Below are 16,249 nucleotides of genomic sequence, written 5' to 3'. Positions count from 1 at the left end.
CACTATCACCTATAGCCCACAGCTGTGTGGCAGATTGTAATATCTATCGATAAATAAATCTAAAAAAAAAAAATTATTATTTTTTTACATATGTAACAAGGAACTTAGAGAAATTTGATATTACGTTGTAAAATTAATTACAAACACCTGTAAATCAATAGTTGCTGCAATTCAGGCTATTATCATCAAAGAAAAAAATCATTAAGACATATAAGATTTAAATTTACATAATATAAATAAATAAAACTTACTTATTTTTAATTAAGAGAAAGAAGAACGATATTAATTTTTTCAAATAAATATATATATCAACAAAGAATTTTTTTTTTTCAAAAGTACTCAAGACCGAAATAAACTCGTAATGCATTTTTTAATTGATTTGAATTAATTTTTAATTACAATTTTACACTTTACAATTTTTTAATTAAAGATGTAAAGTAATTAAGAATAATTAGATAATAAACAAAACATGAAACAAAGTGTACTTCTATATTTTCTGGTACTACATTATCCGCAGTCACAGTTTCAGAAATATCGACTAAGAGATAAATTAATAATTAAAACTTATACATAACGACTGAGATTATTTAATTGCTATTACAAGGACATATTAAAGTAGATGGTGGGACCTGGTGTGTGAGATGGTGCATTAGGCGCTTCCTCACCGTCTGCGTGTTCATGAATATGGAAAAGATTATTGCAGATAGAATTTCAACAACTTTAATAACGCACAATTACTATTAAACTCTATGTTAGAGAAGAAGCAATCTAGTACTAAAAGAGTGAGAATTTTTTTAAATGGAAATAAGCACTACTTTTTTGTAAGCACTACTGAGTTTGTAAGGAAGGCCACTATTTATAAAAAAAAATTGAGTAGTGGATTGTTGAGAATGAAGGAGACTGTAGGAGAATTAGTTTATGGACTTTGGATGAATAATATCAAACAACTGTGTGTAATTTCACCCAACTATTCTGTCAAAAAAAATTTTAATTATACACCTCTTTAGAAAAATTTGATATCTTTTAATTTAATGAAGATGTCTTTGAAATAAAAATACCCTTCATAGAAATGAAAAAGGTGGAAATCATTATTAAAAAAATATTTAAGTATCTGGTATCTCGTCTTAAGTGGATTATATGAAAAATCGATATAAAATTTTACATCAAAGAATTATGAAAGGCTTTCGAGACTGACAAATTAAAAGAACTTTGGCGATAATGATTGGTTCATTAAAAAAGAAAAAAAGAATATTTTGATATAAGAGTAATAATAAAATATATCACAATTAGGAACAATAAGTATTATTATTCAAAGTATTCATTGATACATTATTTACGGAAAAAGAAAAAAACGAAGAAAATGTATATGGTAACAATAGCACACCCAAAAATAAAGAAAAAAATAACAATAAATATAAGAAAAATACAAATATGATATGTGTAAATAAATACATAAGTTTATTGGAAAGATAAAATATATAAAGCTGATTAAATAATTTAACATATGTAAAACTTCTTATGCATAAATGGCTAATTTTTAAAACTCATTTTTCCCTGAAGTACCTTTAATTTTGTTAATTTGAAATAATTATCCGTTTTAAAATTTTTACTATTTATGAAAAATAGATAAACATAAACTATGAAAGAATTGATAATTGACTCAAAAAGATAAGAGAAAAATACTTTTTACTATTTGAAAACACATTTATGGATATAAGATTTGTAATATAAACGTATTATACACCGTTGGAAAATCAAAGATTCTATAAAATATTACACAGTTAGATTTTTCGAAATTATTTTATTTTCCCGGAATTTAAGGTACAAGTCCGTTAATTGACTATTGTTAAAAGCTAATATGGTTTGATTAAATATTTTTTTTAGAGAAAGAAATTTATTCAATCATGCTGCCCAAATACATCGGGTTGCTACATTACACAGCATACTGATCAATCCGTGATCGGACATATATAAATTTATAAATTACATTTTTTTGATATAATACAATATAATAGAAAGATAACATTTTTTTTCCCCACATTATTATTTTACAATTAATATTATTCTAGAAACTAAATACAAGCTTTTCAATTTATTCCCTTTTTTTTTTCTTTCCCCTCCATTTTACAACCCTTATTTCATTTTATCAACATATTCCCCTATATAACAAATATTAGAATATAAAAATATAAAAAATAACAAAGTAGTAAATAGATAAATAAAACAACAAATAGGATATACGATGCATGCATGCCATCCCTCCCCTGGATAACTCCCCCACTCATTAATTTCCATGCATGTGGTGGTGGATGATTCCCAGGGAGTCAAGTATTATATTCTCTGTCATCCTAGCTACGTCCTGGGCATCGACCCCTAATAATAATAATAATAATAAACGAAATCTTAGCTTATTGAAATATGTATGTAAAATACATAATTTTACAACTTTATTAAAGGTCTTACAATTTTTAAAATCCATGACTTTTTGATAAATTTCTGTTGAATCATAAAGAGTATATATTAGTAGATAAGTTTCATTTCGATATAAATTTATTTGAATTTATATTTCATTATAATTATTAATTAAAGGAAAAACAACTAAGCAAAAAATAAATAAAGCAGGGGGAAAAATAAAACCAGAAAAAAAGTGTAGGAAAAATTCAGAGTTTCTGTAAAGAAGCCTTAGGGTATCAACTTGTTTTGAGAGAGCTCATATGACATAATGGAGGAATGCGTGAGAAAAATCCTTCACCATCAATCATGGAACCAGAAGCGAGACAAGACCTTAACCACGCATACGATTTCCATATCTTAGTTCTGTCACCAAAGGGACATCTATCCATATGAAGACCGTGAGGTCGGTTTTTTATTTTCAAGTCATCGTGTTCACAAACACAGTAACACAGTTGTTTTCGCAGTGAATGTTGGTACAAGAAAAATATATTTTGATTAATCTAATACAATATTAGTCAAATTATAAATAATTAAGGAATTTTGAATATGTTTTGGGGGCCTAAATCAATAGTAATAATTTTTGGAATAACTTGACAGCCTTTATTGTTATTTTAAGTAAATACTGATCTCAGTATAATCATTAATTTTGAAGATACAGATCTTCACAAATTCAACATTTTATCTATAATTCAAAAATATTCTTAATCGTTTCTTATATTGTAATATGGTCAGGCTCACACTTTAGCCTGTGCCTGAATCCGATGGACTCTTCAAAAATTTGTTTTTATCATGTACAAAAATCAGTTTTATCTTTATTCCATTTTCTTACCTCAACTACCACCAATTACCTAGAAGCAACAGAATCTATCATGAACCTTAAAATAAAAAATAAAATGAAATAATCGGGGAATAAGATCAACGGCCATTGTCGATGGTGGATAATAATATTTCACATTTATTACCATTTTCATTTTTTCCAGAAATTCATATCATCTTTTTGTACATTTTCTGTATTTACCCAACTTCGGTATAGCTAGAAGATAATATTCGGTATAGAAGATAATATGTTTAACCTGTCTGTTTGTAGATATGTAATAATTTTTTGAGTTGATCTATCAACTAACTTAATCATATGTGAATCTTTTGAATGTAGTTCGAGTTCAAAATACTATACATTTTGTATAAATTCAATTAGTAAAAGATTTTTGGTATTGCATATAAAGTTTTCTCGGTTTTTGTTCATGTTTCATATCGGATTATATCTAGGTAAATTTATAGTAAAAACTAAACTGCCAATGTATGAGAAGCTACGGGAATTATCCTATTTTCTAACCTTATGCACTCTAAATTCAACGCAGGGTTTTTGTTGAACTTAAAGCCTATGAATATTAAAACTCGGTGTAGTAATTGGATATCTTCATATATCACGGCTCCAGAGTATTCCGGCCCATGCATCAGTTCATGAAAACAAATAAAGAAAAGTTACGTATTCTAAGGAATGCCTTGAGTTTTGTTCATAAGTATGAGTGATCCAAGTTTTCTATACCAAGTGTGAATATTCATTGATAACTTAATCAACTTCACAAACAACGATCTCTATTTTTTGAAAGTTTTTTTTTTCACATATCTCAAAGAGTCATAAGTCAGGATAATATCCAAGTTTTCGGTTTTATTTTTAGTATTTTATTTTTTTTTAATTTGAATTCTCAATGCGTTTTTGTTCAATTATTGATGTTCCATGAAAATTTTTTTGCGTTTATAAATTTTCAGTCTGTAAGTTATTTCATTTAAATATTTCAAAATATGTACATTAAGCATCCTAATTTCTATTTTTTTTTATCTGAAGTGAGGTGTGTGGATGGGCCTGGGGATACTGCTCCATTTTCCGGATTAGCGTAATGCAGATTTCTATGTGCTTGAATAAATTCTTATTCTAAATTATTAAAAAAAAAATGAATATATATTTTTTATTTATTTTTATTAAGTTTCTTTTAGATTTTGAGCTTGAACGAATGAATGAAAAATAAGACGTGATTTATATCAATATATGTTGTTCGTTGAGCCTGTGATGATTTGTTGGCATTCACCCGATATTAGAGACGTTGTTCCTAACTTAGCAAGCTAGTTGAATGATTAAATAATTAAAGTCTGAAACAAGATTAGTTAAAAATATAACAAACATTATGCTCTGCTTAAATATTATACAGTTGTCCCTTCACACTGTCCCTAACTTTAAAGGACCTACGAATTTAATTACTGCTTCAGGTCTTCTAAACGGCGGGCACCGCGGTTTTGCGGTCTGTCAGATAGCCCGAAAACTCTTCCCCGTTCAGAGTCTATTTATTATCCTTCACCACAGCAGCGCACCAAGCATTCCGGTGGCTGCGATATTAGACCTAAAGTTAGAACGAGGGAAAGCATTTCTGCGAAGGGACAAGGCAAACTGGCTTCAAGTAATGTAAGAGGTTGGATTACTAATTGCAAGGAACAACTTCTTCCCCGACCAATGTCGGCGAATACTTGCAAGTTGTTGCTGTCTTTACCTAGAACTCGGGGGAGGAATGATCTGACCTTTGAAAGGAATAGTTCTAAAGTTTAAACAATTATCTAAAATTATTAATGTTGACGCTCTTGATGGAAAACGCCCATAGAAGTCAAACAATTAAAAACAAAATGGCCAATTAATTATCTGATTTAAAAAAATTATATATATAGGTAATTTCGAAAAGATAATAAACAATTTGCCTAGTACATAGTTTAGAATAGCTTTCTTACTATTAGTATATTTATGTTTTCTTTTTATCCTCAAATATTATTTTATGAATGTTTCTCTAATCGGAAGTCATCCATTATCTGTATAATTCTATTGGAAAGTAATTTCCTTGACATTAAGTAACATCTACAGGATGTGCCGTTTATTTTATATAGGTGTATTCAAGAAATTAGTTTTTCGCATTTGTGAGTGAAAGTAGAAGGTGAAATTTAATAAATAAATTAATACAAGCCCATCTCAACACTATCAACATGTAATATTAGGATTAAGTTTTTATTAGGTTTAAGTTTGTTAAATTCAGAAATAATGTGTGCCCCAACACATTATACACTTTTATAAATACTGACAACAAAAATAATATACTCAAAAATACTCCTTAGAATGTAGATGTACGCCATTAAAATTTTGTAGGGGTTTTGAAGAAAAAACAAAATAAAAAAAAAACAGAAATTCTAAAAAAATGTTCAGATCAAATCGCCAAGGGGACAGAAGAACATTGTTACAGCCCCGTATGGGAAGAGCTTCTTTTTGCAATGCATAAAGTACTCCAAGCAATATACGATTACTTAAGTGTATAGAGAATTAGTTGACGTAATCTACCAGCTCAATTTTACACTTATCCCCTAACTTTCCATCAAATTCGGATCCAATCGTATGTGAAATTGGTCGACAGAATTTGATAAAATGGGATATGGGATGAACCATCCAACCCTCAAAATCCCAAGATATGAAAAAAAATCATCAAAATCAGATTAACTATGAAGCCGAAACACAAATTTGACTACAGTCTGACAGGCACAAAACTTAAATTATCTTAATGCTTATAACAAAAATGAAATTAAATACTTTTGAAATGATTCTAAAGACATTATTGTTTTGTTTATTAATTCCTGAATTAAAGCAAACTTTCCTATTTTCGATAGTAAAGAAGAAAAATTTAAAAAATGATAATATTTCAAATATAATCCAAGACGATGGAAAACATTGAATTAAAGCAAGAAATAAAAAAAGCCTTATGTCATCAGAATCAAAAATTTTCAATTGCATTCACATTATAGACATGAAGGGACTAATTTGGTTCCACGATTATCTGTATGTTGTCAACTTTGTATTTGGGTATAATCAATAAAACGTTTATCTAATTTTCATGGAATTTAGCGGGTTAGAATCTACATCGCCTAATTCTATCACAATCCGTCTACAATTTTCGCATAAACCTTAATTACTGTTTTAGTTAGAAAGAAAGGTTTCGTAGAATGAGCAGCGTTTTTGTGAACAAATAAAGTGATTTATAACTATAAATATATTTTGTCAAAAAATATGACACAGCAATGAAGGTGCACTTACCTTTTTAAAAAATCGTGCAGTTTAAGTTAGCCGACAGGATATCCAATTCACTGATTCAATGAAGGACATCCAAGTTGGTAATGAAACAATCACTGATCCTGAAAGTAAAGTAAGATTAATTAATTTATAGACTTATTGTAATAACATGAAATTGGGGTATATATAACATGTATAATGGCTAAAGCTAGTTTAATGAACTAAAAAGTACTCCATTCCATATATTTTCGTAGGAGTAGTATTTTTAATGATATTTGAATATGAATATAAAATGTAAAAATACTACTCCAAAGCAGATATGACTGCTAACGATCATATGTACGTTTAGTAGTTTCTTACATATCATTTCTCTGTTTCATAAACCAAAAATTCTGTCTGAACAACTATAAATCAACATTTTGTAAATTTATTTTGGCAAACAACATAAAACGTACTACTTCAACGAAGTTAAACGTTATTAACTACTCAAGTTACATTAAAATACCTTAAATTTGATTGCTAATAGTTATCTGCACGATCAATGATTTCTAAGATATATATTTCCCGAAAATAATTTCACTAATTAATGATTTTTCAATATTTCGTTATGAAATGTTACTTACTAAAAATAGCATATCTCGGGAACTATCAAACGTAAACACCACTCTTTTAGGCTCACATATTAAAAAATTCACTCTTATATAAATAATGATTTATTAAATTTAAGTAATGCCGATAATTTTAAAGATTTTGAGCCACGAGTGAGAAAAAGATTTGCAACAGAGGCCGTTTTATTCCCCTTAACTACGGTTGGCAGACTTATCAACCCAACAGTTACCGGCCAATATCGCTTATCAGCTGTTTGTCAAAACTCCTGGAGAAAATGGTTAACAGACGACTGATGTGGGTTATTAAAAAATTGAACCTCTTGTCACCTATACAATGTGGATTTAGGAAAAGCAGATCGACTATAGACCAGCTTGTGACAATGAAAGCCGAAATTCTCAACACTTTTGTAGATCAATCAGAAGCAGTAGGTATATTTTTTGATATTGAAAAAGCATATGACACTATATACCGGAAAAGTATAACAAAACACTATATGAATGTTCAGAGGAATGTTGCCAAAGTTTATTCAAAGCTTCCTACAGAAAAGATATATTAGCGTAAGAGTTGGAGAATCGACCTCAAGTCGTAAAGAAATAGTTAACGGCATTCCACAGGGAAGTGTTCTAAGTTGTACACTGTTTGCAATAACAATAAATTCTATAACAAATGTAATACCTAAATCAATAAAAGCATTTCTTTATATAGACGATTTGACGATCTTTCTAAAATTCAATAGACACGAGTGGATGAGAAGAGCACTACAGAATGTACTGAATAGTCTACAAGCTTGGTCGGAAAGCAAACATCTCCGCTTCTCAATTGAAAAGACCAGAGATGTATTATTTTCAAGAAAGAGGACCTCAACTTCTTCCGTACATAAAAATTCTCTAACATTCTGGGACAGCACCAAATTTCTCAGATTGATATTGGACCATAAACTAACATGGTCAAATCATATAAAGCACTTGTGAGAAGAATGCTTTAAGAGGCAGATTGTTAAAAGTATTAGCAAAAGCTTCTTGTGGATCTGATAGGAAGTCGATGCTCATGGTCTCCACAAGTATAGTAAGATCCAAGATAGACTACGTCTGTGAGGTTTATTCTTCAGCTAAAACAAACTGTCTCCAAATCTTAGACTCCGTACACCATACTGGAATAAGACTTGCCACAGGCGCTTTCAGGACGAGCCCAATAGAAAGTCTTTGTGCTGAGGCTTTTTTACCACCACTTATTTTTCGGAGGCAGGAACTCATGAGTAGTTACATCACCAAAACCAAACTCCAATCAACTAACCCTGCGTCCCCCCATATATTTCACCCTCGTTGCATGAGAAAATAAGAAATGAATCCTTCATGGAACGCTCTATTAGGCATAAGAGAGATTTATGGCTTGCCTACAAACCAAGCTGATTCTATCTATAGATTGCCCCCTTGGAAATACCAGTCTTACAAAATAGATCTAACTATGAAACGCCAGAACCACGACTCAAATAAAATTAAATTCTTAAAGAAGATACAAAAATATTCAAATTATGAAATAATTTACACTGACGGCTCCAAATAAAATGAAAATGTTTGTTTTGCAATAATAATATATGGGATACCCAAAAGATATAAATTACCCATATACTCAACAATATTTACAGCTGAACTTCAGGCGATTTCAACAGCACTTCATTTATCCATAGAAAGTGAATACTCAAACATACTCATTTGTACAGATTCAATATCTGCACTCAAGAGTCTATCAAACTTCAATCAAAGTGGACCTACGATAGACAAAATTCACAGCTATATAAACAAGCTAAAACATCTTTAAAAAAAAGTGTATCCTTTCTCTGGACTCCAGGGCACTCAGGAATACCTGAAAATGAGGCAGCGGCTAAAGAGGCTGCTACGATGAACGTTCTACCACTCCAAATTTACGTGCCGAAAGGCATTTTTAAGGAACAGAATCCGAAAAAGTTGGGATTCAATGTGGGCTGACGTACCACTCACCAATAAACTAAGAAATTTTAAAAAAGAAACACACAAAAGTGGACAAGTGCCATGAGAGGAAACAGAAGAGAAGTGGTTGTTGCAAGAGTAAGAATAGGACATTCCAAATTAATACACCTCCACTTAATCACAAAAGAGGATCATCCCATATGCCAAACCTGTCAGTCCCCATTATCGATAAAGCATATAATTGAAGAATGCTCATCATTTCGTCAAGCCTTCGAAAATAATAAAATTCCTCGTACAAGAGAATTGGCCATTAAAGACTCAGCGGAATCCATAGACAAAATAATAAAATTTCTGAAAGAAACTCAACTTTATACTAAAATATAATCCACCAATATCGACCCGTGTAAAAAAGTAATAGTCTACATTCGACTATCAAATGTCGAAGAAAAGAAGATAAATAAAATAAAAAGGGTGTAATAGCCTAGATGTTGATCGCCCTGAATAGAAATCTAATCTAATCTAACCTCTTGCTTCGAAAGCATCTCGTCCCGTATACAGAAGTTCCTAAGGTTTAAAAATTGTTACAAAATTACACAAGCTAAATCATTTCCTTTCTCAGTTTGAATATACCTAAGTAGTAACTAAAAAATGACAACAACATTTTCGAAAAAGTGAATTTCACCCAAATTCAAGACTCGAACAACCGTTTCCAATACATAAGTTATAACCATTTGATATCTTTCAAATGCCCTAGCATCTCCTTTTCAAAGAGTCTAAATTGAGGCTTAACTTGAATAAAATAACTTGAAAAAAAAATGTCTTTCATTCATCAGACTTTGCCCTGGTTCGGGATAATTTTATTTTGTGATCTATCCAGGTTATTAACGTAGACCTTCACAGTTAGGCTATAATAGATCGGTAAGCTATAGTTATAACCATCCTTCACGCCCTTTTTGCTGTTTTTTAAGTACCCAGAAAAGTCATAAACAATATAATTCTTTCTTTAACCACCAATTGATATAATTTAAGTAAACAATTATAACCTATTAGTTAGAAGATGTAGAGAAAGGATATATTTAATAAGTATTTAACGAATATTTCCTCTCTACTACAGATTACTATTTGAATTTTGAATATACAAACAAAAAATAGTATAATTATTAGGAGAAATATAGATACATTACATTTACTCCCGGATAATCAGTAGAATAACCCTTCCATGACAATATATTTAAGATGTTCTTTCTAGGTCACCGGCAGAGTTAGTCTAACCTGTAAGTCATTGTAGCTGACAGGATAATACAGCGGTACTAGGATGCATTAATACTATGTCACAAGGCTCACATCTCCGGTCTCAGGTTAAACATTGTCTATTATAATGTTAACATATACCTGTCCTTAACTAGCTATATTGGTTTAGTTTTCGCTTATTTGTATTAATATATTTTGTTGAATAACTATTTTTTTTCGTGTATATATTTCTTTTTTCTTGAATCACCGGAGAATTTACTGCAGTCTTGTTGATTTAGATCTCCTCACCCCATCAACTTAATTTTTCCTAATCTTTGAACAGTACTAGACCACTTTATTTTTTTTGAAAATTGTATCTGCTCTTGGAAGACAGAACCATGAACACAGTTTGATTTTTTTGTGTGGGATCACTACAAGTAATCGACTTTGATGAAGACTGGACGGCCATAACCAACTCTAACCTTTCTGTATTTTGTTTTCCTTTGGTATTTACATTTATTTATTATTTGAATGATTTTATAGTCTTTTTGTTCAATTTTGTACACATATTTTCTACTACTTTACTTATCCTGTTAGAAGTAGTGTAGGTTACTAGGTAACCAATCGGTTCCAGTTAGAAGCTCTCTCGCTTGGAAGTCTTCTCATTGAAATTCGAGACTCTCTTGCTTCGATATCATCTCGAATATCAATATCATCTTAAACCTAAGGTTTAAAAATTGTTACAAAATTATATTTTCTACTACTTTCCTGTCCTGTGACACCAACGTGTTAAGTTCAAACCAAACCTTAGTTATTGGTGAGATGCTTAAGATATTCTCTAACAGTCAGTGACAACTTTAGTGTGTCGTCGCCACATCCTTGATTTATTTTTTTTTATATCTCTCTTGAACAGAAGAGCTATGTTATTTTGCCATTTTGAATTCAGGTTTTTCCAGCTATAGAGATGATTTAAAAAAAATAATACCAATTAAATAATAATGTTAAAACTAAATATATTTGGACTGTATAGTACTAATGTGTGTTGAGATATCTTGTAGTAATGTAGGTATTATCTGCGTGTACTTTATCTTATTTTTATATTTTTGATGTGAGATGATAATAATTCCACTTAATATATATTCCATATATCGATAGGTGAATAGAAGGGAAATAAAAAGGGAAATAAACGACATAAGTATGAACAATTTATTAGAAGATTATATCATAAGTTAAACTTTACCATGTGGTAGTGTTGCTACAAATTCAATAATATAACTAATTATGAATAATTTAATTGGAGAAGACATACAAAATCTTACAGAACTTTTTATTTTATATATTTTTTTACTTTATTTATTTCAAGTGGCAGACTTAGAAAAGAGTTTTGAAGTAGATAAGGCCTAACAAACAGTGAGGTGAACTGGAGGACTAAGGATGGGTAGTTTATGACGGGCAGACAGGCGGAAAAATGACGCTGCCCTGGTCAGTAGGCATTGGTCCAACTGACTCCCTCACGTAGAGACCACACTGAGTTATTTCGCCCTAGGGCGGCCAACATATGGCTTCATGGCACTACATTCCCATTTTTCTTTTTAAATGCTCCATTTTTAAGAGGAAAAATAAAACAAAAATTAACAGGGCCCTCACAAAGCAGGCTAAATATAAATATAAAAAATTTCACGTTGTCATTAACCTCGAAATTTTTGTTAAATCATAAGTAAATGTTAAAATATGGACACAAATAAACATTTTTAAACGGATTAGTCTTCAAAAATATTTTTTATTTATTTATTGCTATTTGCAACTGTACATTATAATACATTTAGTAAATTTGATCTCAATTAAAATGGAGTGTTACAGGCGTGTTGAGAAACTACCCTAGTAGCACTCTAATAACATTTTACATTAGCAGGTCTCGTGGCCATCTCCTTTTCAGGCGCCTCGGAGGATTGTCAGGAAGGGAAGAGGAAGTAAGGTTAGAAACTAGTGGGTTTGGGTGGTTAGGTTCAAAACTATAAATCAAACATAAGATGTCTCCACTCAGACTGTCCGTCCGCACCGCTTTGATTGGAGTTCAATTAAAACTTTGTTTTATGTATCATCACCCATCATATCCGATTAAGATGTTGGTAGAGGTTGGGAAGAAAGAGTCCTATTTGCTTGATTAAGATCTTTTTGTTTTTTTATTTAAGTATCATTAAAATGAACATCTGGAATTTACGGTGAGATTTAAAGTTTTCGAGTTAGTTAACGGTTTGCCATGGGAACATCTTTTGAATATATAATCTTAAAAACATAGATATAATATAAAGTATATCTTTATAGTGATATGCATACTGATCCGAATAAGAAATTTTTATTTTTTAAGTTTGTTTTTTAAATTTTTTGTAGAACTTAATTATCATTAAAATGAATAACTATATCATAATAGAAATATAAAGCGAATATTTATTGAGGTATGCCCAAATTAAATATTTCTTTTCTTCATAACTTTTCCTATTTCTTCTTGGCAATTTGTTCTATTTCTAAAATGCTAAAGGCATTTCGAATATTCATCAAAGTCCGTTTTAGCGCTACAGATATATGAATACACATTTTAGGCTATGAAGCAGCCGCTATCGCGCTTTGGGGACAAATATCCTAAAATAAAAAAAGGAACTGAATCGGCCTACTTTTTCCTAATCATGGCAAAACAATAATTATATTTGTGTTGAGGACTAAAGCACATAAATCCTTTCAAAACCACAAACCGAAAATTTGATCCGATTGTCTCAAATTTTGCCTTAGCTAGGGGGGTAGGGAAAGTAAAAAACACAGTGTCTCTTTTATTACTTAAAAATAATAAAACCTATGGAATCTAGAAGTTCAATTATACTACTAAAAATAATCACAGGCAACGCTTTTTTATTTACCATTACCATCTGGTTACATTGTACAAGTGTCCTATCTATCCCAATCTGCTCCGCTCTCCACTACTTCTTAAACATCTCCCCGATTACTGCATTCCCGACGTATATATGGTGTGTCTTTCCAGGGTGTCGTCCTCTAGAGTGTCTGGTCCTCATTTACTCCTAGCTGTATTCTATCTTTATCGATCCGATAGTCCTTGTTTTCTATATTATCTCAAATTTCTTGTTATTTACTCCTTCCTCCATATTTGCTGGTCTGCTATTGTCGAGCTCTTATATGATGAAAATTCCTGTCAGTCTTAATTCTCTGCAGTTCCCTGACCTCCCTCCTTGCCCGGTATCCACTACCGCAGGAATTGCAAGAACTGATTCCAGGAGTCAGCCACCACCGTTCTCCTTACCTGGCCTGTGGTCAGTATGAACTTTGAATATCCTTCCGAATACTTAGGATTCAGATGGTCTACGATCCAGACTACTAGGAGTTCTCTTTTTATTGTCCCATATCTAACTTTACCAATCAACTAAGGGGAAATGCTAATTTGAGGCTTTAGATATTTTTTTATTAAAAAAAAATTGTATAAATGGATAGATGCAAAACCAATTTTATGTCTATTACTTTTGTTTAAATTAACAGGTTTGAGAAAATATCTTAAAACAGTTGGAAACACAATTTAACCTTATTATGAAAATGTCTATGCTATAATAATGATAATGGTAAGATTATTACAATGATTTTCACTTGTTTGTAGAAAATATGCCTACATTAGTAATATTTAAATATGAACTAATAAACTAAAATCATCAGAGTTTTTTCATTTTTCTTGGTGACTTTTGGGTTGTTTCAACTTTAATCTATATTTCTCCATTCAATTTTCTAAAGTATATTAAATGTAAAAAACATAAAAAGCTACCAGTATTAATGTACAGCTAAGTGGCAGTGAAAAAGAGAAGAAAGACGGTAGAAAGAGATCAAGAGATAGGAGAAAACCTAAATGTACAATATAACCAAATACCCTTATAACAGTAGCCCCTCTATGTATGCTGTAGTGTGACTTAATCTAGAAACATTTTAACTTTAGCCAAACTCCTAAGTAGGCCGGACAAGACATCCCACAAGTTTCAAAGGACACTAAGTAGAAGAGTGTTCTTGGCATGGATATTCCAAGGTCCTTGAATCTCTGTAATCCGTGATTTATTTCTTAGAAATTGAGAAAAAGTTGCTTTTTTTTTAATACCATGGTTTTCTTCTATAAAATCAATCTTATTTGATAGTGATTAATCAATTTCATTTAATAATATATTTTGCTGTATTCTATCTTTATCGATCCGATAGTCCTTGTTTTCTATATTATCTCAAATTTCTTGTTATTTACTCCTTTTAAAAATTGTTACAAAATCACACAAGCTAAATCATTTCCTTTCTCAGTTTGAATATACCTAAGTAGTAACTAAAAAGGGACAACATTTTCGAAAAAGTGAATTTCACCCAAATTCTAGACTCGAACAACCGTTTCCAATACATAAGTTATAATCATTTGATATTTTTCAAATGCCCTAACATCTCCTTTTCAAAGAGTCTAAATTGAGGCTTAACTTGAATAAAATAACTTGAAAAAAAATGTCTTTCATTCATCAGACTTTGCCTTGGTTCGGGATGAATTTTATTTTGTGATCGATCCAGGTTATTAACGTAGACCTTCACACTTAGGCTATAATAGATCGGTAAGCTATAGTTATAACCATCCTTCACGCCCTTTTTGCTGTTTTTTAAGTACCCAGAAAAGTCATAAACAATATAATTCTTTCATTAACCACCAATTGATATAATTTAAGTAAACAATTATAACCTATTAGTTAGAAGATGTAGAGAAAGGATATATTTAATAAGTATTTAACGAATATTTCCTCTCTACTACAGATTACTATTTGAATTTTGAATATACAAACAAAAAATAGTATAATTATTAGGAGAAATATAGATACATTACATTTACTCCCGGATAATCAGTAGAATAACCCTTCCATGACAATATATTTAAGATGTTCTTTCTAGGTCACCGGCAGAGTTAGTCTAACCTGTAAGTCATTGTAGCTGACAGGATAATACAGCGGTACTAGGATGCATTAATACTATGTCACAAGGCTCACATCTCCGGTCTCAGGTTAAACATTGTCTATTATAATGTTAACATATACCTGTCCTTAACTAGCTATATTGGTTTAGTTTTCGCTTATTTGTATTAATATATTTTGTTGAATAACTATTTTTTTTCGTGTATATATTTCTTTTTTCTTGAATCACCGGAGAATTTACTGCAGTCTTGTTGATTTAGATCTCCTCACCCCATCAACTTAATTTTTCCTAATCTTTGAACAGTACTAGACCACTTTATTTTTTTTGAAAATTGTATCTGCTCTTGGAAGACAGAACCATGAACACAGTTTGATTTTTTTGTGTGGGATCACTACAAGTAATCGACTTTGATGAAGACTGGACGGCCATAACCAACTCTAACCTTTCTGTATTTTGTTTTCCTTTGGTATTTACATTTATTTATTATTTGAATGATTTTATAGTCTTTTTGTTCAATTTTGTACACATATTTTCTACTACTTTACTTATCCTGTTAGAAGTAGTGTAGGTTACTAGGTAACCAATCGGTTCCAGTTAGAAGCTCTCTCGCTTGGAAGTCTTCTCATTGAAATTCGAGACTCTCTTGCTTCGATATCATCTCGAATATCAATATCATCTTAAACCTAAGGTTTAAAAATTGTTACAAAATTATATTTTCTACTACTTTCCTGTCCTGTGACACCAACGTGTTAAGTTCAAACCAAACCTTAGTTATTGGTGAGATGCTTAAGATATTCTCTAACAGTCAGTGACAACTTTAGTGTGTCGTCGCCACATCCTTGATTTATTTTTTTTTATATCTCCCTTGAATAGAAGAGCTATGTTATTTTGCCATTTTGAATTCAGGTTTTTCCAGCTATAGAGATGATTT

General features: G+C 30.8%; 1 long non-coding RNA gene across 1 annotated transcript in view; it reads right to left on the bottom strand.

The window, feature by feature from the left end:
• The window catches only part of LOC136796481 (uncharacterized), a 231,045-nt gene that overhangs the window by 118,690 nt on the left and 96,106 nt on the right, over positions 1-16,249 (bottom strand). The window contains exon 2 of the long non-coding RNA XR_010844194.1: positions 6,575-6,672. This is a non-coding gene — a long non-coding RNA (uncharacterized lncRNA). The remainder of the gene's footprint in view (positions 1-6,574; positions 6,673-16,249) is intronic.

Source organism: Halyomorpha halys, unplaced genomic scaffold (genome assembly GCF_000696795.3).
Source record: "Halyomorpha halys isolate HHAL.00 unplaced genomic scaffold, Hhal_1.1 Scaffold77.1, whole genome shotgun sequence".
Lineage (NCBI taxonomy): Eukaryota > Metazoa > Arthropoda > Insecta > Hemiptera > Pentatomidae > Halyomorpha > Halyomorpha halys.
Note: the sequence above shows the minus strand (reverse complement) of the source record. Positions and strands in the feature narration are given on the sequence as shown.